The sequence below is a fragment of the Triticum dicoccoides genome, chromosome 1B, assembly GCF_002162155.2.
Source record: "Triticum dicoccoides isolate Atlit2015 ecotype Zavitan chromosome 1B, WEW_v2.0, whole genome shotgun sequence".
In the NCBI taxonomy this organism is placed as follows: domain Eukaryota; kingdom Viridiplantae; phylum Streptophyta; class Magnoliopsida; order Poales; family Poaceae; genus Triticum; species Triticum dicoccoides.
In genome coordinates, this window is record NC_041381.1 from 299,074,209 (window position 1) to 299,099,498 (window position 25,290).

Here is a 25,290-nt window from a genome sequence, read left to right on the forward strand (position 1 = left end):
TAAAGAATCAGCCCTCCAGCGAGCCGTAAGTAGAAAAAAGGGAGTTTAGTAATAAGAGACATCCCTATTTGTGCTTCTGAGGATAACCGAAGCTTTACCTTGTAGTTCGGATCTCCGACCTTCTCAGATGAGCTCGTCTTCGGGGGACCTTCGTCCGGAGATGATGGAGAGCGAGACGCCTCCGTCTGCTGCGCCGTCGGATAGGGCGGACGATCCAGAAGTGTCATCACGGAGGGTATCCCCGAGCCCGGCAGAGCCGAAGAGTTCGGCGCCGATTGGTGTTCGGCCGGGGGAGCTGAATGATCTGCTTGAGAGGGCGTCCATCTCAAAAGATCACCATGCATTGATGAATATGGTGATTGGAAGTGTTTCGTCCGCCGAAAGCGGATTACATAATGCCGTCAGGAGTTTGCTGGCGGGGTTTGAGGTACGTAAAAATGACACACCTTTTGACAGTTTTGCACATAGAAGTGCGCCCTGTATAGATAGTAGCCCCTAAGACTCGGTAGGTTGTCGAAAGCGACAGCGTGCCGAGGATCAAAATCGTAGGTTTCAATCTTCGCCATTCCTATGCAGGTGGCGGATCATCTGGGGGCCAGCCGGACTGATGGAGTTGCCGAACTGAAGCGGCAACTCGACGTTGCGGATGCTGGCATCGCGCTAATCAACAGGCGACTTGACGAATCGCAAGGTAAGTTTTTTCTCCGCAGTCACCTAGTAAGGGAGCCGAAGCCCATCTCTTATAATATTTGTGCTTGACGCATATGGTGCTGCTGCTATGGAGAGCCTTCGGGCCGAACTTGCTCAAGCCAAGGAGCAAGCCAGAAGGAGTAATGCGGCAGCCTTGAGGGCGGCCGAGGAGTTAGAAGCCGAAAGGGCTGAGCACTGCCGAAGCAGGGAAGAGATGGCCAAAATGGCCGTGAAGTTAAAAGATGCTACCGACCGCACTGATGCTCTTGAAAAGGAGCGCCTATCGGAGCGGGAAGACCCGGGGAAGGCCACCGCCGAAGCCAAGGAGGCCCGATCTGCAATGCGGGCTATAAAGAAGGAGTTGCGCCAAGCCGGAGACATTGTGGCTGGCAAGCCCTTTCTACCGCGCCGAAGGTTTACGGATCCCAAGGATGCCCAACTTCGCCAGCTGTGTGGTCCGGAGGATCCTTATATGGATTTAGCGGCAAGTGCGGCGGATGCCGTTGTGCACTTCCGGAGCCAGAAGGATCACAAGACGGAAGAGCTGTTTTGGTCTCAATTCCATAGTCCGGATCGTTCACTTCCGCTGACCGATCGGTTGGCCGAATGGGCTGAGCTGAATAGATTGTCCGGGCTTGCCATGACGGATATCGTGACTCATGTCTGGCCGGATAGGCCCAAGCCGAAGAGCTATTTTGGCTTATTGCAGCAATTTCTTGGGGCGGTGCCGCATATCAAGGAGATCAAGCGGTCGGCCTGCATAGAGGGTGCACGGATGGCACTCGTCCGTGTGAAGACACATTGGACGGAGATGGATGCCGCCGCTGTTGCGACCCAGAGTTCGGAGGAGAGCGGGTTACCCGCCGAGCACTATTTTGGGGAAGTTCTGCGTGGTGCTCATATAATAGAGTCGCAGTGCTTGAAAAATGTCACGTTCAAATGAACGTTTTATTTTGTAAAACAATGTTTATGATATAAGCGCTTTTTGTACTTGTGCGTTCAAGTATTGAAATATCTCCTGTGCGGCCATTTATGTATACGTATGTATAACCTGAAAGATGGCAGTCGTCGGCTTCAGCCCCCACGCACAAGGTGCGGGGGTGTTCGCAAAAATAGCGCATTTTCACACTTAATCCGACGTCTCGGTCCTGTTAAGGAGGTGGTAGCGTAGCAAACGAGGCAACCGGACTATAATGCTTTATCACTTTCACTTAGCCCATGGGGGCACCGCGCTGTCTGAGTTCGGGGCGCGTATGTGCCTGACCGGGAAACGGTCCTTCGTCAAAGCGGAGGAATTCTATACATTTCGGTGGTCGATCGAGTGGTTGACCAGTCTCTCGCTGTATCATGACAGTCAGTTTTCGGCTTTCTCTACTGAGGTACTCGCCCAGCCGAACTGGGGCACAACCGCAGTAGTTCTCCTGGTGCCGCGTTAGCCGATGATACGGAACGTAAGGCAGCAAAACACAGGAGCCGGCAAACCCAACATTTGACCAAAGACATGATTCGGAGCTGATGCATATAAGGCCTAACTCGAGACGCCGAACACTCCCTGAGGTGTTTGGTCTTTATAATAACGGGCGGAATAATGCCCTAAGCCCCTAGTGTCCAGGTACGGGCAAGTTCCTCTGATGCGGCCGATGCCAAAACGTCAGTCTCCTCTCTGGTTATCATGAAAAACCAGGGGATTATAGCAACAAGAGACAGTAAAAAAGGTTTACGCAGGGTCTTAATCTAAAAAGAATCCTTTCAACGGGTCCCTACTGCACATCTGCGCCTGTGTCTCCGTTGTGCCGTTATCCTGGACGGGCGTGCACGTTGTTCATTTGTAAAAAAGAGAGGAACTTAGTTTGAAAAGAAATCGTGCGAAAAGTGCATAAAAATTAAAATATTAATAAACTAATAAAGCTGAGCCTATATTAGCTCGTTGTTGCTTATATGCCCAGCCCATTGTGAAGGGGTGTGCGGCTGGGGAGCCCCTGGCTTATTTATGCCGGACTCGTCTAGCCGTGTCCGGGGTCTTTGAATGACCCTCTTAATGAAATGATGCCTCGTGGACTGGGCACTTTGAGTGTAAGAGACGCGTAATGTGGGATTGCGTTAAAGTGGACAAAAGCTTCACGTCCCAGTAGTGCTTGACAGCTACTTTTGAATGGGGCGACATGAAAGATTAGCTTTTCGCGTCGGAAGTTGTCCGGTGACCCGAACACAACTTCTAGTAATAAGGAGCCTGTGCACTTGGCGTAAGGGCCTGGCGTCACTCCTTTAAAGGAAGTGCGGCTACGTCGAATTTTAGTAAGGTCTATCCCCAACTTGCGGATTGTGTTCAGATATAGCAGGTTTAAATCGCTGCCGCCGTCCATCAGGACTTGTGTAAATTGTAGTCCGTCGATTATAGGATCCAATATCAGAGCAGTCCATCCTGCATTTCGAATGCTTCTGGAATAATCCAGGTGGTCGAAAGTGATTGGTTTTGACATCCAACTTCGAGGTTCTGCTGGGGTGGACCGTGCGACACCTAACTTAATGGGTGCCGCATTATTTTTCCGTGCTATCACATGAAGTGAGTTTACTGCTTTGACTTCATGTGGGAAAGCCTTTTGTTTTCCGTTGTTCTGCTGGTGAGGTTCGTCATCGCCCTCGCTTGGCGCATCGAGCCCCTTGTGTTCGGCATTGAGTCTGCCAGACTGTTTAAAAACCCAACAATCTCGGTGGGTGTGGTTCGCAGGCCTTCCAGAGGTACTGTGGATTTGACATATCCGATCCAAAATTTTGTTTAAGTTGGATAGCTCATCACTGTTGTCCTTAAGAGGCAGTGTTTTATTGTTTGGCCGCGAGCTTTTGAATCCGGCGTTGACCGCCGTATTCTTTGGGGTTTTTTCTTTATTCCGGTGCTGATCCTTTCTGCGCCGTGATTTTCCGTTTCCATCTCTGATCTCAGATGTACTTGGGTCGCTGGTGCTGCGTCTTGCTAGCCAGCTGTCCTCCCCCGCGCAAAAGCGGGTCATGAGGCTTGTCAGCGCGGCCATTGTCCTCGGCTTCTCTTGGCCGAGGTGTCTGGCGAGCCATTCGTCACGGACGTTGTGTTTAAAAGCTGCTAAGGCTTCCGCGTCCGAACAATCGACTATTTGGTTCTTTTTGGTAAGGAACCTGTTCCAGAATTTGCACGCTGACTCTCCGGGCTGTTGAGTTATATGACTTAGATCATCTGCATCCGGAGGGCGGACATAAGTCCCTTGAAAATTTGCTCTAAACGCGTCCTCGAGCTCTTCCCAACTTCCAACAGTGTTTTCTGGGAGGCTTTTGAGCCAATGCCGAGCTGGCCCTTTGAGCTTGAGGGGTAGATATTTTATGGCATGGAGATCATCTCCTCTAGCCATGTGTATGTGTAGTATGTAATCTTCTATCCAGACTCCAGGGTCTGTTGTTCCGTCGTATGCCTCTATGTTTATGGGTTTGAATCCTGCTGGGAATTCATGATCCAGCACCTCATCGGTGAAACATAGTGGGTGTGCGGCGCCCCTGTATTTGGGTGTGCCGCTGTCTTCGAACACTTGACGTGTTGTGTTGCTTCCTGGGGCCCTCTTTTTTGGCCCGTAAATGGACCTGACTGGGCCATCTGGTCTCCCAGGGTGATGAGTCGGCTTGAGTGCGGCGCCGCTTGTTGCTTTTGGCCTGTCATCTGGTCGTCTATCCGGCCAGGCGGCTTCTTTAATTTTTGACTGTGGTGGCTCTATGGCTTCCTTGTCAAATTCTGGCAGCAGCTTGCGCTTCGGGTAGCTCTTTGATTGATGGCCATTGCCATATTTGTCTGCGGTATTGAGTACTTTGCTCCACCTCATTCTGAGTATGTCTTCCGCTGTTTTGAGCTTCCGTTTTTCCTTCTTCAGGCTTCTTGCGGTGGCGACGAGTCTTTTGTGAAGGTTCTTATGCTCCGGTGGTGTGTCCGGCGTTAGGTCGTCCGGACTGTTGATTTTGCCGAGAATGGATTGATTATCCGATTCGTCTTGTTCGGACGGTTGCTTGGTTGCGTGTTCGTTGTCCACTGCTTTGCCCTGCTCTATTGCTGGGTCATTAGGAATGCTGTTTTTGTCGAGGCGGGGCTTGGGGTGGCGCTTGCGTCGCCGTTTTGGTTGTTTATCGGCGGGATTATCCTTTGCCACGCCCTGTTGTTCCTCATTATCGCTTCCTTTTGGGGTATCCACCATATATACGTCATGTGTTGGGGTGGTCTTCCAGTGCCTTGTAGGCGCTGGTTCTTGATCGTCTCCGGCATCGTCGTCCATACCGTCGATGTCCTCGGAGTCGTAGTCTAGCATGTCGGTTAGATCGTCGACAGTGGCTACAAAGTGGGTGGTGGGTGGGGTTTGAATTTCTTCGTCGTCCGTGTCCCAACCATCCTGGCCATAGTCCGGCCAGGGCTCTCCGGATAGCGAGAGATGCTTTAGCGAATTTAGGATGTCACCAAAGGGTGAGTGCTGAAAGATGTCCGTGGCGGTGATCTCCATGATCGGCGCCCAATCGGATTCGATTGGCAGGGGCGCAGGAGGTTCGGAGTCTGGCAGGGAGTCCGGCACCTCGGAGTCACGAGCTTTATAAGGGATAAGGTCAGTGTTCGACTCTATCACCGTGGAAGTTGCAACCCCAGAGGCGGTGTCCAGCCACTGGTCCTCGATCTGCGCAACCGGCTCCGAGCTAAGGACCAGAGTGGATTCGTGTGTGGCCACCAAGGCACTGTCCGGCGGCAGAGCTAAATCATGCCCATCGTGACAGCGCGGCACGCTCGGCTGTGGCTCGAGTCCGTCGAAGATCAAGTCCCCGCGGATGTCGGCCGTAAAGTTTAGGCTTCCGAACCTGACCTGATGGTCACGGGCGTAGCTTTCGATCTGCTCCAGATGGCCAAGTGAATTGGCCCGCAGTGCGAAGCCGCCAAATACAAAGATCTATCCGGGGAGAAAAGTCTCACCCAGGACGGTGTTGTTGTTGATTGAACAAGCCATCGAGCCTATCGGTGACGACACAGAGGAACTCTCAATGGAAGCACCAATGTCAGTGTCAAAACCGGTGGATCTCGGGTAGGGGGTCCCGAACTGCGTCTAGGCGGATGGTAACAGGAGACAAGGGACACGATGTTTTTACCCAGGTTCGGGCCCTCTCGATGGAGGTAAAACCCTACTCCTGCTTGATTGATATTGATGATATGGGTAGTACAAGAGTGGATCTACCACGAGATCAAGGAGGCTAATCCCTAGAAGCTAGCCTATGGTATGATTGTTGTGTCCTACGGACTAAAGCCCCCCGGTTTATATAGACACCGGAGAGGGCTAGGGTTACACAGAGTCGGTTACAATGGTAGGAGATCTACATATCCATATCGCCAAGATTGCCTTCCACGCCAAGGAAAGTCCCATCCGGACACGGGATGAAGTCTTCAATCTTGTATCTTCATAGTCTTGGAGTGCGGCGGACGATGACAATCCGGCTGACGATGACCGTCCGGCTGTCTGGACACCCCCTAGTCCAGGACTCCCTTAACGATCATCTGGACGAAGGGGATACTGACCTGCCTGAGGAAGATTATATATAATTTCATAAGTCCTTGGTTGATTTCCACCTTCGGCTGCACTGCTTGTTTGCTCCTCCACACATGACAGGATCGTTCCGCACTACATTCAGCAAGTCAACATATGAATAAGCTAATTTCATCTTGCGGTGGTCATTGTACCTAGTTACGAATGTAGGAATACCTAGAGCACCATGAGGTTAGCTGACAGCAGGTAGATGCAGCCATATAAATTTTGTGCGGTGCTACCAAAATTGAGGTTTGTATCCCTTCCCGTTATGAGAATTCTTCTTGAAGTTGGTAGAATGTGACAGCTTGTTCTTTGCATCAAACTTGCCTTTCCCCTGAGATTTGTTCTTGTTATTTTGGGGCTGGTTGGGCTGGAAGTTTTTCTTGTGTACCATGTGGGCACTAGAATCTCCCTCAGCGACCCGAGCACGTGTGTCTTTTGCTCTCGCCTTCTCCTCAAAATTAAGAGTGCTAATGAGATCCAAAACAGAAAACTCATGTCTCTTGTTTTTCAGAGAAGTAGCAAAATTGTTCCACGAAGGTGGAAGCTTGGCAATGATGGTCCCAGCAACAAATTTGTCCGGCAACACACACTTAAAGTACTCAAGTTCCTTAGAGAGTGACTGTATCTCATGATTCTGCTGAACAATAGAGCGCTCATCAGTCATCTTGTAGTCACAGAATTGCTCCATGATGTACAACTCGTTGCCAGCGCCCGAGGGCCCAAATGTGGCCTCGAGCGCAGCCCACATGTCTTTGCCGCTGTCAAACGACATATATGAATCCACAATGGAATCCTCAAGAACACTCAGCAGGGCGGCTTTGAAGAGGGTATCCATGTTCTGAATAGCTTCCTGCTGTGTAGGATTAAGATCGCCTCAGGCTTACCCTTAGTGGCGTCATAGCAGTACATGATCTGAAACCAATATACTGCTCTCGTGCGCCACCTTTTATATTGCACCCCCTTAAAAGTAGGCAGCTTCAAAAGTGCAGCAAAACCACTTGTAGTAAATTGCCTATAATCAGGTTTTTGGATTGGATTGTTGAATATATGAGCAATTTACTATGAGATTTAATCCGAATCAGCAGTAAATAGATCATGACGACAATTGCAAACATCAAAGTAATGATGCGGACTAAACCAGGAGGACAGAATCACATACTGTACAGTGGGAGCAGAACTGCTGTGGTTGATGTTGTCACTCATGTCGTTGATGAAGAGGTTACCGAGGTTGGGGAAGAAGGCTGTCGTTGAGGAAGTCGTTGCTGGTAGCAGTCACAGGAGTGTGCTCCCCAAAAACCTGATCGCCCCTCTCCCGTACAGGATCACGAAAGGCGGGGTTTGGAGGACTGCTATCCCTTCTCGCGGTGCATGCCGGAAGGAGGGCTGGAGAAGAATTGCGTGGCGGCGCTAAGATCTGGAACGATGCGAAACCATATGATACAGCGGCGGCTAGGGTAGAGCATGTCAGGTCGGTCGTGCGAGTAAGAACAAGTATAATAGTAGGCCTTTGGCCCCCAAACCCCATGTCCAAGTCAATAATAGCCCCACCAAGGTTTGTCTCAAAAAAACCTAGAGTAATTAAGGCGTCCGTTAGTTCCTTTAGTATAAATACTATATCATTAATAATGGCCCCACCTTTTGTCTCACAAAGTTTGTTGGTGCTCCTGCTACAACCGGCTACAAGTTTACAATCCGCTTCTCTTCTCTCTCCTCTTCTCTCTCCTTCAACTAAGCACAAATACTATATTTAAATCCTTATAGCATGCTTATGTCATCTAATTGTAGTACTTGCTCTAAAGTTACTCTCCACTTTGTAGTCTGAAATGCCGGGCATGCAGTGGGTGGTGCCCTCGGTCGGCGCGCCGCTTCAACGGCGGAAGCAGTGAGAGGTTGCGTCGCCCTGACTTGCCATCAATGTGGAGTGGCAGGCTTAGCTGGCGTTGGGCGGGAAGCACGCACGGGAGGGGCGAGGGGTTTTTGTTGGGCCAGGAAGGTGAGAATCCAACTTGGGATCGGTCCGGGCGGGGAAATATCATGTGCTCCCATACTCTGCATATGACACTAGTCTATGTTACTACTCCCTCCTTTACGGTTTATAGAGATGTTTAGAGTAACATAGTAATATGTTACAGTGTAAGTTACTCCCCACTATGACCAGCCTTGGCCTCTCCCAGTGCTCCACCATGTATAGCTGCTAAGCCTGCCACATAGGCATAAAATATGATGTGGCAAGTTAATTAAGAAGAGAGAGACTAGTTTGGTGACCGCAGGGAGAAATGGTGGAAAGACAGTTTTGAGTCTATAGATAATTAAATGAACCAAGCTTAGCAACAATAAACTAAGCACCTATGCATTGAAGACTTGAGTTACTAAGCCATTTAATGCACTTAGCACCTCATCTAAGCACATCTAAGCACTTAGCACTTAGCACCCCTTGACCATGGACCTTGATGGTGTACGTCACCTTATGTCTCATAATTTTCCTCGTCATCATCTGAGTCCTAGAAGATCTCACCCACCCATCATTAGGCATGCAGCCGCCTTGATAGACAACAAGCACAGAAGGAGTAGAGGCGACTGGGGACGCACCACGTCGTGGGCACTCCGTACGTGCTCGTGTACATGCAGCGTTTGTGTTCTTCCATCGGTGCTAGCTCTAAGGCCGAGGCTGCGGTCGTCTTCGTCTCTGACTAGTCGTTGAGCAACGACGACAAAGAGGTGCTGCAAGAGATGCGTAGGTGCCGCTGTGTGCGAGCTTCGCCGTAGCACGACGAACCGTACGTCGCCGCAGATGGCGCAAGCCTCCATGCAGCCGAGTATGTGTGCATGCATGTGTTATTCACGTGCATTCTGCGGCCGAGTCTGTGTGCATGCACGTGTTGTGTACGTGCGTTGTGTGCTCCATGCTGTGCGCGTATGTGCATGAGTTGGATCGGATGGAGTTAGTGCGTTGGCTTGTGTACATGCGTGGCTGCATGCGTCCTGTACATGCGTGGCTTGTTGCGTGGTTATCAATATAAATTATAAAACATCTTCAACTTAGCATCCTGATGTATCGTTTCTAGTGGTTAGGAAAGAGTTCATGTTCTTTTATTTGTTTATAAGTGGGCAGGCAGCAAAAAACAGGGGAAAATGTGCAAGGTTCCTTGCAGATGCTCCACCACGAGGTTTCTTGCTCCTTCTCGGTCGTCGGGAATCTATGCTCTTCAACTCTTTTCTTTTACGTGAGCTTTGTTCATCCTTTTCCCAACACGCAAGACATCTAGCATCAAGGTGCGCGTGTCATGCAAGAAACTGGTGATAATCAGATAAGCAGTGCATAAGTGAGTCGTGCACTTCGATGGCACCTACGCAACATTTTTCTCCTCGATGGCACGTGAATAGTGCACGTACTCAACGACGGAGCACGGGATGGTAGCAATGACATGGTCAGCCCTTTTTTAGAGAGAGTACATACTAAATAACTTTGATGTGTCGTGTTAACTCGCAGAACGACGAGAAGTTTGATTACGCCTTCTCCCTCGCCAATGCGTGCTCGGTGGCTCGCAGCACGAGGAGAAACTTTTGCTTACAAGCGGTGGACGTGCCGCAGTTCATTTGGTGCCAGATTGCCAGAAGTACTACTGTAGAACCATCGACTTCCGGAAGAGGCGAAGAGCCAAGTGCAAGGTCACCTACTAACCTTAGGCTAGGCGTAGTGGGAGTAACATAAGTAGGGGTACCTGCTTTTTTATTCTAGAAACAACCACACGCGAAAAGCCTGCCGTGTTCACGTCGCACCCCACGCGGTTGGTCTGGCATGTCGCTCAAGGGGGAATGCGTGCTGTGTTGTATTTTCACTTACAAGTGGGACCGCAGTTGAGCAAACCAACTGTTGGCAAACCCCCACCCCGCCCACCGCGCAATGGCTGACAAAACATGAGGGAGAAGAGATGGCTGTAGCATGGACTTTAAGAAAATTGGTGTCAGATGGGACTCTTGTTGGTGGCGTGTGCCGTACTGCTAGACGTGAATGCTAGTTATGTCCCATGCCACCCCACTATATTCAGCCTATATCAAGGTGCTGGTTACGTAGAACAAATTTCCTGGAGTCCGTGCTCAACCCTCCTCCATCTCTCTTCTCAGCTAGCGAGCGGACGCACAGAGCCCATCGTCTGTTTTCTCATATGCGGTCCCACATGTCAGTGAAAATGCAAGAGGACCCACTGAACCTGCACATCTTTCACCTCGGCGTGCTGGTGATGAAAAACAAATCCAATAAAGATCTTTGGTGGCCGCCTTTGGAGTTACTCAAGAGTATTAAGATTCTATTTACAACTTAACCCAAGATGCACATCACGTGGCTTCAACTACCACTCTATTTTCTTGCATGACATGACCTGGATGCTGGATGTCCCACGTGTCGGCAAAAGGAGGAAGAACCCGACCAAATCTTAGGTTGTGCTCTCGGATTAGACTAGTTGTGCTAACTTAAAAAATTTATTGTGTAGAATGGATGCAAGTTTTGGTATTGGAAAGAAGAGTACATCGATATATTGATAGAGCGCAATTTAGTAGACGTTTTAGCACTTTTAGCTAGCATAGAGGCTAGAGATGAGACTAGTGCACTTGTTGATACTAGAATAGAGGCTAGACACAAGACTAGATGCGAGGAAGCAACATGTACTTCTTTACACTCGAAGAAGAAAGAAGCACGCAAGATCGAGCCTCCGCAGATCAACAATGAATGCATCAAGAAGGCACTAATCCAACTTACAGGAGCAATTATGGAAGTTGGATATCTTCTAAAATGTATTCTTGTGGTTCTTGTTTTCTTTGGTCTTGCTTTTCTAGTCAAAATTATCGTTGGAGTTCGTGCAAAACGGAGGTCCATTTGGGGTCGTGCGTTGGAGTTGGCCTTACAAGTGGGACCGTAGTTGAGGAAACCGACTATCAGCAAACCCCCACCTCACCCGCCACGCGATGGCTGAGTTAGAGAAACGACGAGGTTGAAGAGATTGCTCTTGCACGGACTCCAAGAAATATGGTGTCAGATGGATGTCGTGCTGGTGGCGTGTGTCGTACTCCTGGATGTGAATGCTTGTTCTGGCCCATGCCACCCTACTACTCCTACTACTTATATAGTAATAGTAGTATCGAGGATTCGAGGTGCTGGTTATGTACAGCGAACACATTAACATATGGCCCACCTCACAGTGTGGCCAAATTTCCTGGAGTCTGTGCTAGGTTAAAAAGTGTTCCTTGTGAGGGTGGGTGGCTGGTCTCAAGTTTAAAACTTGTTGTATTACGTATACATAGACGTAGAGATAGTGCAAAAGTTCTGAAAGTTTGAACCCAAACATCAGAATGCAATTTCTACTGGACTCATCCGAGGACCTAGGATGATGGGATTTGCAGCTACAGTAAAAACGCCCGCCCAACGCGTGAAGCATGTGAAGCTAGTACAAATAGTATACTACTATTGTTGATTGGCCTCATATGATAACCTGTTGCAATGCACGTACAATTATGTATTCGGAAAATATTTTTTTGCCTCGTCGCAACACTCACTCAGAGAAGCGACTCGAATGCCATTCATAAATTTAGTAAGTTTATCACAGGCATATCATTTTATTAAATACAACAGGTCATCAACCCACATTGACAATGGGGATACCTTATAAATACTAAAGTTTTCATCACACAACAAATAACAAGCAATGAAATGAACTTCAACTCAACCAATCCTCAGTGTTGGAAACGCTTGCTTTGAACCACAAGTGATTCTCTTGGATGGGCCATCTATTGTCAATCTCGAGACCAACGCAGGACTGATCATCTAGGCTGAAGCGGCCTACTATATCAGTACCAGGGTAGGGAACCACCGAAATGTCCGAGGTATAGATACAATTGCTTCTCATAAATGGTAGTAACGTGTGTCAACAGCAGTTGGATCGCCTTTCACCCATCACCGGATAGTTTTCTCCAAGGAAGAGCGAGTTTTCTCCAAGACTATCAATTCTGCACTAGGGAGAAGGTGTTGGCGCTAGCACACCAGTATCCAAACCGAATACCATGCAACAAGTGTTGGAATAGGTCCATAGAGTGCGACCATGGGAGACAACATGTGCTCCCTCGGTAGTAACAAACTCAATGCGCTTTATACAGACAAGAAGAGGTGATCCATTGGAATTAGTTGCCAGGCGGCACTGAGTATATAAGTTCTGCTCGTCCTCATGATCGTGATCATCACCATCGTCATCTCCCCCTTGGTTATAAATTTTTTGAAGTATAGGTGGTGGAATGTTCATAGGACCTTGGAAACACAAGAAGAAGGTTAATTAGTAAAGGGAAAGTTGCTAACCCGCATGCATGTGGATGAAACAATTATAATTATGGTGGAAGACAAATGTACCGAAACTACGAGGATCCCAAGCAAAAATAGTGCATGAGTGGTGGAAGCAAACACAAGACCCTCGTATTGAATTGCATCACAGTACACATACGTGTATAGAAACTGATTTTTGAGTAATATCCATCGAGTCGAACCACAAAGGACGACAACAAGCTTATCGAAGATAGCAACAACTTCATAGTTCTTGTAATTCCAAGAGCGGTTGGGAACTCTACAAATTGCTATCTTCCATAGTAGACAATCACCATGATCGTATTTGAACGTGCGTACAATACCGGTGTGCTCAACCTCTGGGCAGTCTGCTGAGATTTTTCGAAGTGGAACCCGGTGACGAGTGTACACATTCACAAGTTCCCACTCGCAGTTGTACCCAATATAAATAACCCAATCTCCATTTGCGCCTGCCCAATCCTTGCCCTCAAGCGATGGCATCTTAACATCATACGTATCATTATCAAGCGGCATCAACTTGCACAAGGCGAGGCCTCCGTCGTCCCCGCGCCAGTCATCAGGGTCACGGCAAAGAAGATAGGGGAGATCAAACCGCTCCTTCACCCTTGGGTTCCTTGTAATGATGTTATTAGTTGAGTCGAGAATGGTCTTGGACGAACCTGCCATGCTAGCTGAGGTGATGACGTCACACCGATTAATGAGTTCCTCCACCATGTCATCTTTCAGATCGGGGCAAGAATATCGGGGTCGTTTCCGACATGTTCCCTCCATGGAGAAGACGATTGAACAATAGCAGAAGGAAGGGTGAAGGCAAATGGAGGAGGGAGGAAGAGCATGCAATGATCGTTCCAAATCGAGAGGGAAAGGCGAAGAGTCGGTGGATGGTTGCCAGTTTGGCACGGTACACGAAGAGGCGCCCCGGCCTACATGTCCGTTCGGGAAATACTAGTAGAAAAGGACTCGCCGTCGTCTCACTGACATGTTGGAACGGGACCACATGTCAACGAAACATGGTGTGTAATTTCTTGTGCAAAATGCCATCTGGCCGCGTTGGCCCGAGGTGCCACATTAGTTTTTTGAAAGTTTGCCGCATTAGTTATCGACCTTTAATTTTTTTAACATACAATCTAAATGGATAGCTCCTATAGTCATCACAGGTGAGCGGATATATAGGTGGGCTAGGTGGGCAGGTGGTTGATAAGGCGGCAACAATCTGAGTGCTAAAAGAGTTGATCCAATGCTTGGTTTTGTTTTGATTTTCCAACTATGACCATTGGATAGAGTGAATCAATAGCTTACGTTCAAATTGATTCCCATACTATAGAATTTTTGATTCAGTTGGTGTGCTGCTACCATCCAATATTCGCATGTGGTTGTTTCTAGAGTAAAAAAAGGAGGTACTAGTACTTACTGTGGGAAAGGTGAAGTGATGGTTGATTCGCCTGAGCAACTTATTACTGTGGGAATATGGGAGTACCAGCGGATTCAAGGAACAGAGAAATGATGGTTGCTTCGTCCGAGCAACTTACTGTGGCGAAGGTGGGGCTCTGTGATTTTACTGCTCACTAGTCATTACAGGGGTGAATCTTTCCCTGCAATTGTGTTGCGCACTCAATATTGCTGCATGGCAAGTGGAGCCGGATGAAGGATGTCCAGCATGTCGGCAAAACAAAGTTGAATTGTTTCTGGCATTGCTATCGATCCTTTAGGATTTGTTTATATGTACGCATAATTTTAATGAAATTGTACTGTGATGCTATAAAGTTTTCAACTTTGGTTCCCGCAGGAAAAAAAGGTTTCAAGATAGGATTCATGTGTCTTGCCTCGAGATTGTCTTGTTACAACATTCCATCAGATACAAATGAAACTACCATGGCTACTATGGCTAATGCATCTCAATGGTTCGCAGATCAGCGCCAATATTCACATCACAACTGAAGACAAAGTTGTGAGAAGGTGTACAAATAAAGAAAAAAATATTATTGATAGATGCTATTCGTAGGCATGGCTCCATTTCCTTGGCACAATGTTCATTGCTTGGCAGCTAGTTTCACCTAGCTCTGTAGCCAAAAAAGAGGTGTATGGAGGACACTAGAATCCGATCCTTTTGTGCAGCTCCACTAAAATCGAGCGGACCATCCCTGTTTGCAAAGATATCCAGTCAGTGTGATTACAATAATAGTGGAACTAGATGATGAAACATAACACACATAAATAGAAGCCGATCACCTCTACGATCTCTCTTTAGGACTAACTTCTTGTTGGAGAAGATTAGGCACGGAGTTGGATGAGGAGGATAGCACAACCAATATCCCTTTCTGCAGTCCCACAGAAATGTAAAAACGTTGCCCGTGTGACATTTTGGCGGAACTGCACAAAACACTCTTAAGAAAAAAGTGATTTGTGCAGTTCACCAAAAGGTCGCAATAGCAACAAGGTGAAAATGGATAGCCCTGTTTGCAAAAGGAGGTAGAAAGGAAAAAAATTACTGCCCAATAACACGAGTTGAAGACACATACGCTGACAAAAAAGAAGCATATTCCATGTTATAAGGGAAAGATAGAACATGGTGGTTTATCAAAAATGGTTTGAGGATGAGATTGGAAGATGGAAAGTACGCCGGCCGAGATACGATTTAAGCAAACAACTAAAGAAGATCCACATGCAGCAACGTGGGAAGATGGGCAGTGGAGCAAGGCCGGAGGAAGGTGTACCTGAGGGTCATCGGGATATTACTAGGAGGGCGCCGGCGGCCGGGATCTGCCCATACTGCGGCAGCGAGCAAGTGGCGAAGGCCCTACCGCGTCGGAGCTTGGTCGGAGAAAACAGCGGGTACCGTAGGTTGGGACGTGCTGCCTCAACATCGTCGAACGGAGAGACGATGCACATCCTCCCTTTCCACCGGCGGATAGGATGCGGCTGGATCACTGGCCAACACTGAGGGAGAGAGGCCACGGCGGCCTTGGGTGAGATGGTGTGATGAGAGACAAACCCATTTTTCCATTTTCCCCACGGCAATCGTTTTATATTCTGCACGTGCCATTGAGGAGTATATAACTTTATTTAATACTAACATGTCAAGTCAAACTTTGTTCCGTCTAGGCGTGGTACTCGACTGAGGGAGTCCTGGACTAGGGGGTGTCCGGATAGCCGGACTATCATCGTCAGCCGGACTCCAAGACTATGAGGATACAAGATTGAAGACTTCATCCCGTGTCCAGATGGGACTTTCCTTGGCGTGGAAGGCAAGCTTGGCGATACGGATATGTACATCTCCTACCATTGTAACCGACTCTGTGTAACCCTAGCCCTCTCCGTTGTCTATATAAACCGGAGGGTTTTAGTCCGTAGGACGAACAACCATTACAACAATCATACCATAGGCTAGCTTCTAGGGCTTAGCCTCCTTGATCTCGTGGTAGATCCACTCTTGTACTACCCATATCATCAATATCAATCAAGCAGGAGTAGGGTTTTACCTCCATCGAGAGGGCCCAAACCTGGGTAAAAACATTGTGTCCCTTGTCTCCTGTTACCATCCGCCTAGACGCACAGTTCGGGACCCCCTACCCGAGATCCGCCGGTTTTGACATCGACATTGGTGCTTTCATTGAGAGTTCCTCTGTGTCGTCACCGATAGGCTTGATGGCTTCTTCAATCAACAACAACGCCGTCTAGGGTGAGACTTTTCTCCTCGGACAGATCTTCGTATTGGGCGGCTTCGCACTGCGGGCCAATTCACTTGGCCATCTGGAGCAGATCGAAAGCTACACCCCTGGCCATCAGGTCAGATTTGGAAGCCTAAACTTCACGGCTGACATCCGCGGAGATTTGATATTTGATGGATTCGAGCCACAGCCGAGCGTGCCGCACTGTCACGAGGGGCATGATTTAGCTCTGCCGCCAGACTGTGCCCTGGAGGCCGCACACGAGTTCGCTCTGACCCATAGTTTGGAGCAGACCGCGTAGGTCGAGGACAGGTGGCAGGACACCGCCTCGGGAGCTGCAACTTCTACGGCGATGGCGCCGAATACTGACCTTGTCCCTTATAAAGCTCGTGAATCCGAGGCGCCGAACTCCTTGCCGGACTCCGAACCTCCTGCGCCCCTGCCAATCGAATCCGATTGGGCGCTGATCATGGAGTTCATCGCCGCGGACATCTTTCAGCACTCGCCCTTTGGCGACATCCTAAATTTGCTAAAGCATCTCTCGTTATCAGGAGAACCCTGGCCGGACTGCGGTCAGGATGGTTGGGATGCGGACGACGAAGAAATTCAAAGCCCACCCACCACCCACTTTGTAGCCACTGTCGACGATCTAACCGACATGCTAGACTACGACTCCGAAGACATCGACGGTATGGACAACGATGACGGAGACGATCAAGAACCAGCGCCTACAGGGCACTGGAAGACCACCTCGTCATATGACATATACATGGTGGACACCCCAAAGGATGGGGACGGCGAAGAAGCAGCGGAGGCAGATTCTTCTAAGAAATAGCCCGAGCGCCGACGTCAGCGGCGCCGCTCTAAATCCCGCCACAGTAAGAATGGAGATTCTGGCACCGGAGATAATAACACCCCAGAGAGTGCTGAAGACAACCCCCTCCGGCAAGATTCAGCACAGGAGGACGGAGTAGCGAGCCCTCAAGAGAGAGCGGCAGACGAGGAGATAGACGATGACAATTACATGCCTCCCTCCGGAGACGAGGCAAGCCTCAATGACGACGAATTTGTCGTGCCAGAGGATCCCGTCGAACAAGAGCGTTTTAAACGCAGGCTTATCGCCACGGCAAATAGCCTAAAGAAAAAGCAGCAACAGCTTCAAGCTGATCAAGACCTGCTAGCCGACAGATGGACCGAGGTCCTCGCGGCCGAAGAATATGATCTCGAACGCCCCTCCAAGAGCTACCCAAAACGCAAGTTGCTCCCCCGACTAGAGGAGGAAGCATACAAACCTTCATCACCAGCGCACAATACAGCAGACCGACCACCCCGTGGTCGTGACAGAGAGGCATCTAGGCCCTCCATCAGGACCGTACCCCGGCACCGCTCGAAAAGTACGAAGCCACGAGGGAATGCGCCGGACTTGCGGGATATATTGGAGGACAAGGCAAGACAATCCAGATCTATCTACGGATCACGTGGGAGCCCCACGACCCACGACGACTACCGTCGCGCCGGATACAACAACTCTGGCCGGGCCGAACACAGCAGACAACGCTCTCTTGAGCTACGTCGTGATATTGCTCAATATAGAGGCGCCGCACACCTACTATGCTTCACAGACGAAGTAATGGATCATCAAATCCCTGAAGGGTTTAAACCCGTGAACATTGAATCCTACGATGGCACAACAGACCCCGCGGTTTGGATTGAAGATTATCTCCTTCATATCCATATGGCCCGCGGCGACGATCTCCACGCCATCAAGTATCTCCCACTCAAGCTTAAAGGACCAGCTCGACATTGGCTTAACAGCTTGCCCGCAGAGTCAATTGGGTGTTGGGAGGACCTGGAAGCCGCATTCCTCGACAACTTCCAGGGCACATATGTGCGACCACCAGACGCCGATGACCTAAGCCACATAATTCAGCAGCCAGACGAATCGGCCAGACAGTTCTGGACACGGTTCTTAACAAAGAAAAATCAAATCGTCGACTGTCCGGATGCAGAGGCTCTCGCAGCCTTCAAACATAACATCCGCGACGAGTGGCTGGCCCGGCACCTAGGACAGGAAAAGCCGAAATCCATGGCAGCCCTCACATCACTCATGACCCGCTTCTGTGCGGGAGAGGACAGCTGGCTAGCTTGCAACAAAAACCTCAGCAAAAATGCTGGCAGTTCGGATACTAAGGACCACAATGGCAGGTCGCGTCGAAACAAAAACAAACGCCGGTTAACGGCGATAACAATGAGGATACGGCAGTCAACGCCGGATTCAGAGGCTCTAAACCCGGCCAGCGGAAGAAGCCATTCAAAAGAACTACTCCGGGTCCGTCCAATTTGGACCGAATACTCAACCGCTCTTGCCAGATACATGGCACCCCCGAAAAGCCAGCTAATCACACCAACAGAGATTGTTGGGTATTCAAGCAGGCAGGCAAGTTAATTGCCGAAAACAATGACAAGGGGCTGCACAGCGACGACGAGGAAGAGACTCGGCCGCCGAACAGTAGAGGACAGAAGGGTTTCCCCTCACAAGTGCGGACGGTAAATATGATATACGCAACCCATATACCCAAGAGGGAGCGGAAGCGCGCACTTAGGGACGTATATGCGATGGAGCCAGTCACCCCGAGGTTCAATTCATGGTCCTCTTGCCCGATCACTTTCGATCGAAGAGACCACCCGACCAGTATCCGCCATGGCGGATTCGCCGCATTGGTTTTAGACCCAATTGTCGACGGATTTCACCTCACTAGAGTCCTGATGGACGGCGGCAGCAGCCTGAACCTGCTTTATCAGGATACAGTGCGCAAGATGGGCATAGACCTCTCAAGGATTAAACCTACAAAGACGACCTTCAAAGGCGTCATACCAGGTGTTGAGGCCAATTGTACAGGCTCAGTCACACTGGAAGTGGTCTTCGGATCCCCGGATAATTTCCGAAGCGAGGAGTTAATCTTCGACATAGTCCCGTTCCGAAGTGGCTATCACGCTCTGCTCAGACGAACCGCGTTTGCAAAATTCAACGCGGTACCGCATTATGCATACCTTAAGCTCAAGATGCCAGGCCCTCGTGGAGTCATCACGGTCAACGGAAATACTGAACGCTCCCTCCGAACGGAGGAACACACAGCGGCTCTCGCGGCAGAAGTACAGAGCAGCCTTTTAAGGCAATTTTTGAGTCCGGCCGTTAAACGACCAGACATGGCCAAATGCGCCCGGAGTAACATCAATGAAGACCACCTGGCACGTTCCGAGCATGCGTAGCAATGCGGCCCCAACCCCAGCCCTTGCATGATTGCAAGACCAGCTCTTCGCGTACATCATTACGCTCTGGAGATACCATGGGCATAGGGGGAGGGGCACGACCATGACAGGCCCAGAGTCCGGCTTAACCACACCAGGGGCTACCAAGTGTGTCACTCTTTTTTCTTTTTTTTTATTTTCCACAGGACTCCGTTCACCAGAGGCCCTGTCCGGCAGTAGATCTGCCGAACTCATGATGCAACAGCCAGGGAGGGACAAAGGCTACGACGAACACTCAGGTGGTCTCCATTATGAGCATTAAATTTGTTAAATACACCAGTCCGCAGCCCACCCCTGGAGGGGGACATGTTTAAAATAGTCCAATCCCTTGCTTACCGCACTATTTGTATCGTTCTGCACTCATGGCAGAATTCCTTGAATAAAACAATGCATCACTTTCTGTTTATAATTGCATTCCATTCTTTTTATTATATGTTCATCTATGACATCTTGCATCCGTACATTTTGGTACAGCCGAATACACCAGGGGCTTATGTTCCCCGCATTATGGTGTGGCAAGTCCGAACACTTTCACAAGTGCGGCACCCCGAACTTATAGCACTATATGCATTGGCTCCGAATCATGTCTTGGGTCAATAGTTGGGTTTGCCCGGCTCCCATGTTTTGGTACCTTACGTTCCATTCTATCGGCTAAGGTAGCACTGGGAGAACCACTGCAATTGCGCCCCGGTTGAGCTGGGCAAGTGCCTCAGTGGAGAAAGCTAAAACTGACTATCATGATAAGGCGAGAGCCGGTCGCTGTTCGAGAGGTCTTTTCGAGTCCCTAAAGACTTATGCCGCTTAGAGCGAGGAACCGGCTTCGTCCGGCCCAGGCGTGGATAGCACCCCGAACTCGGTCTTCCGAATACTAGGGGCTTCGCCAAAATTTAAAATTATAGAATTCTATGGCTAAGTGAGAGTGTTCAAGCATTATAAGTCCGGTTGCCTTGTTCGTTGTGTTGAGCGCCTCCCTAGATGGACCCAAAAATGGGAACAAGAGTGCTCAAGTTTATCCCGAACACCCCAGCACTCGTGGCATGGGGACTGAAGCCGATGACTTGCCATTTCTCAGATTTAATAAAGACCGCACAGAAGGTAATATTTTAAATCAATAAGCATTGCTTAGCGCATATGAACAAAGTTTTCATCGCACAGGATAACACATTGCGAGTTTACTCAATAATTACATCTTTGGGGCACTCATCCGCAATCTTGCGGGCACCCTTCAGGGCACTCTTATAGTACATTTTGGGCGTACGATACTCCTTGCCCGTCGGCGGCGCGTCCGTGATAAGCCTCTCAGCATCCAGCCTGCCCCAGTGCACCTTTGCACGGGCAAGGGCCCGACTGGCACCTTCAATACAGGCGGAGCGCTTGATGACCTCCACCCAGAGGCACGCATCCACCAGCCGCCGCACGAGACCGAAGTAGCTCCCAGGCATGGCCTCTTCAGGCCACAGCCGGACTATGAGGCCCTTCATGGCCTGATCGGCTACCTTGTGGAGCTCGACCAGCTGCTTCAGCTGGTCGCTAAGGGGCACCGGATGTCCGGCCTCAGCATACTGAGACCAGAAGACCTTCTCCGTTGAGCTCCCCTCCTCGGCCCGGTAGAATGCGGCGGCATCGGACATGCTGCGAGGCAGATCTGCAAACGCCCCTGCAGAGCTCCGAATTCGAGTAAGTAACAGGTAATTTACATTCACATGCTTGCTTTGCATGAAAAATGCCTTACCCGCCGCTATCTTCTTCATCGCCTCAATCTCCTGGAGGGACTTATGGGCCTCGGCCTTAGCGGCTTTGGCACTTTCAAGAGCCGAGGCAAGCTCGGACTCTCGAGTCTTTGAGTCGTGCTCCAAACTCTCATGCTTTTCCATGAGAGCCTGGAGCTCTTGCCGCACCTCCGCCACCCGCGCCTCCTGCTTCTCTCGCTCCGCTCGTTCCGTGGCCGCATTGTGTTCGGCTGCGGACACGGCCTCCTTCAGGGTCGCCACCTTGTTCGTGGCCCCTGCAGTACCCACGTTATCCTTGTTACTTCTATTGCAACCAAAATCCTTTTCTGTAAGGTACAAAGTTAAAAGTGGTGTTACTCACCTTCTTTGTCCTCCAGATGCTTCTTGGCAAGGCCGAGCTCTTGCTCGGACCGCTCGAGGTCCTGCTTCAAAGCACCGACCTCCGCAGTCAGTGCGGCAGAGGTCAGCAGCGCAGCCTGCAAACCCATATTGACATAATTTTTAGCACTCCTGCGTATATCTTTTTTAGATCCTTAGTCCGGTTTTTCTTTCCGAACACCGAACCGAGCATCAAGGGCTACTGTCTATGCAGTATCACATTGCATATTTTAAACTTCTTACCTCAAAGCCTATTAGAAGGCTACTGCAGGCTTCGGTCAGCCCACTCTTGGTGAGCTAAACCTTCTGAATCACCGCACTCATGATAGTGCGGTGTTCTTCCTCGATGGAAGCACCGTTAAGCGCCTCCAACAAGTTGTCCGGCGCCTCCGGTTGGATGGAGGCTGCCGGCATCACGGTCTTGCCCTTCTTACGAAGGGGCCGCCTGCCAGACTCCGGAACCACTGCGGGTTCCGGCATGGAGTCCGGCGCAAAGTTCGGGAGGCTGCCTTGCGGCACCTCCGGAGCCTCCTCCTGATGGGTCCCCTCCTGGGATCCCACCTCGGCGTCGTCAGCATCACGAGGGGTGGAGGCGGTCGGAATGGAATCCACGTCCAACGGAGCCAAGGACCCGCTCGATGAAGCGGGAAGATCATCATCGGCCGGACTACAGGTAGTGTGCGGCATTAGAAGGACACTATGTGACACAAAAGAGAAATTATAAATCATACAGGAATCCGGATACATACGATCTTGCCGGAGGCCTGGCCCTTGAGGGCCACTCTTCGTCGCCAACGTTGGTGTTGGTGGAGCTGTCCGGGGGAAGGGTCCTTCCCCTCTTGGACCCTTCGGCCTCCCCTGTTGGGGAAGCCTTCCTTTTCCTCTCTCCCCGCTCCGGGGGAGAGTCCTCTTTCTCCTCCTCGTCTTCGGGGGAGGAGTCCGCCTCGGAGCCATCGGACGATGAGTCCGATATCACCTGGCGCCGGGAACTTCTTCGAGTTCCCGTGGCCTTCTTCTTGGCCTTCTTCTCCGGCACCACATAAAGTGCCGGGACTAGCAGCCCCGTTAAACGGGCGTCCGCTGGGTCATCGAGAAGGGGAGCCGGACAGTCTACCTGTTCGGACGTCCTCTGCCAGTCCTGTCAAAGGCATTGGGAGTTTTAAATCCCACATAGAGTCAAACTATGAAAGAAAATAAGTGTCCCATAGAGGATAACAAAGCTTACCTCGCCGACCGGGCGCTTGGTGTTGAATCCGTGGTCTTCCGTCGCGGATGCGGGGGCTTCTCCGCCCTTGAACAATACCCTCCAGGCAGCTTCGTACGTTGTGTCGAAGAGCCCGCTCAGGGTCCGGTGCTGTGCCGGATCGAACTCCCACAAATTGAAGGCCCGCTATTGGCAGGGGAGAATCCGGCGGACGAGCATGACCTGGATCACATTGACAAGCCTAAGCTTCTTGTTCACCAAGGTCTGGAGACAGGACTGAAGTCCTGTCAGCTCCTCCGAACTGCCCCATAGCGAGCCCTTCTCTTTCCAGGAGGTGAGCTGCATGGGGATACCAGATCTGAACTCGGGGGCCGCTGCCCATTTAGGGTCACGTGGCTCGGTGATGTAGAACCACCCCGATTGCCATCCCTTGATGGACTCCCCGAAGGCCCCCTCGAGCCATGTGACGTTGGGCATTTTGCCCACCATGGCGCCTCCGCACTCGGCTTGGACGCCCTTCACTACCTTCGGCTTGACATTGAAGGTCTTTAGCCACAAGCCGAAGCTGGGGCTGGATGCAGAGGAAGGCCTCGCACACGATGATAAACGCCGAGATGTTGAGGATGAAGTTTGGCGCCAGATCGTGGAAGTCCAGGCCGTAGTAGTACATGAGCCCCCGGACGAAGGGATGCAACGGGAAGCCCAGTCCGCAGAGGAAGTGGGGAAGGAATACGACCCTCTCATGGGGCCTGGGGGTGGGGATGAGCTGCCCCTCGTCGGGCAGCCTGTGCGCGATGTCGTTGGAAAGGTATCCGGCGCCGCGCAGCTTTTCGATGTGCCCCTCCGTAATGGAGGAGGCCAACCACTTGCCTCCCGCTCCGGACATGACTGGAGAAGGTCGAGACAAGATGTGCGGACTTGGGCGCTGGAGCTCGAGTGCGCGGAGATGGATAAGCAAAGGAGGAAGAAGGCGTAGGTAAAAGGTGGATCCTTATCCCCTTATATATAGGCGGACGAAGACTATGCGTCCCCACCGGCCTGGTAAAACTCGCTTATCTCCCAAGCGCCACCATCAATGGCGCGGTTGGGTTACCCACGTCCGTATTGATGGGAATCCCGGAATAGGGGAAGACGATCTTTGCTTCGACAAGACGTGCCAAGGAAACCGCTTCGCTAAACGCGCGGAGGTGGTATGATAAGAAACAATTCAAGTAAAGGCTTGGTGGTGGTATGACGTCATGCCACAAAATATGTCAGCAGATTGAACTTGTGTACATATTATTCTCTCTACGGTGGAATGTGGAATTTATTTTTGCAGAGCCGGACACTATCCTGGCATTCACAATCTTCTATGAGTTATTCGGAGGAGGAACCCGCCTTGCAATGCCGAACAATATGCACGCCAGACTCATCGCCATTGAAGCCTGGTTCACGGGCTAATGAGGGAGTCCTGGACTAGGGGTGTCCGGATAGCCGGACTATCATCGTCAGCTGGACTCCAAGACTATGAAGATACAAGATTGAAGACTTCGTCCTGTGTCCGGATGGGACTTTGCTTGGCGTGGAAGGCAAGCTTGGCGATACGGATATGTAGATCTCCTACCATTGTAACCGACTCTGTGTAACCCTAGCCCTCTCCGGTGTCTATATAAACCGGAGGGTTTTAGTCCGTAGGACGAACAACCATTACAACAATCATACCATAGTCTAGCTTCTAGGGCTTAGCCTCCTTGATCTCGTGGTAGATCCACTCTTGTACTACCCATATCATCAATATCAATCAAGCAGGAGTAGGGTTTTACCTCCATCGAGAGGGCCCGAACCTGGGTAAAATCATTGTGTCCCTTGTCTCCTGTTACCATCCGCCTAGACGCACAGTTCGGGACCCCCTACCCGAGATCCGCCGGTTTTGACACCGACATCGACCCTTCTTCGAGTAAACAACCGCTACACGCGTCAAATTATCACGTGGGCTGCCTTTTCGTACATAAACAAACTCCATCGTGTACCCGCGCAGTTGTGGCCGGGAATGAGACGTGAGTACATGCGTACTGCATGCACTTCTTCTTTTGGTGCAGGTACGTACGTGGGTGGGTGTGAGCGAGATGGTTTGTGCGAAAAAGAGGCAATGTGTTGATGATATCTCAAACAGAAAAACGTAACATATGCAATGTGTGTGAAACGGAGTCAATGACGTGAGTTATCGATAGAATTGAAAACAGGGATGAAGTGTGTGGCTGCGCGATCGATAAAGAGTGCCATCGAATTTGTGTTTTCCCACGTCAAACATACAGGGCGGCTGGCCTACTGGAATTTGAGAGGGCAACGGTGCAGTTTTTCTCCGTGGCATGGATACCTACCTACAGCGTTCGACTATCGGTGTGTGTGT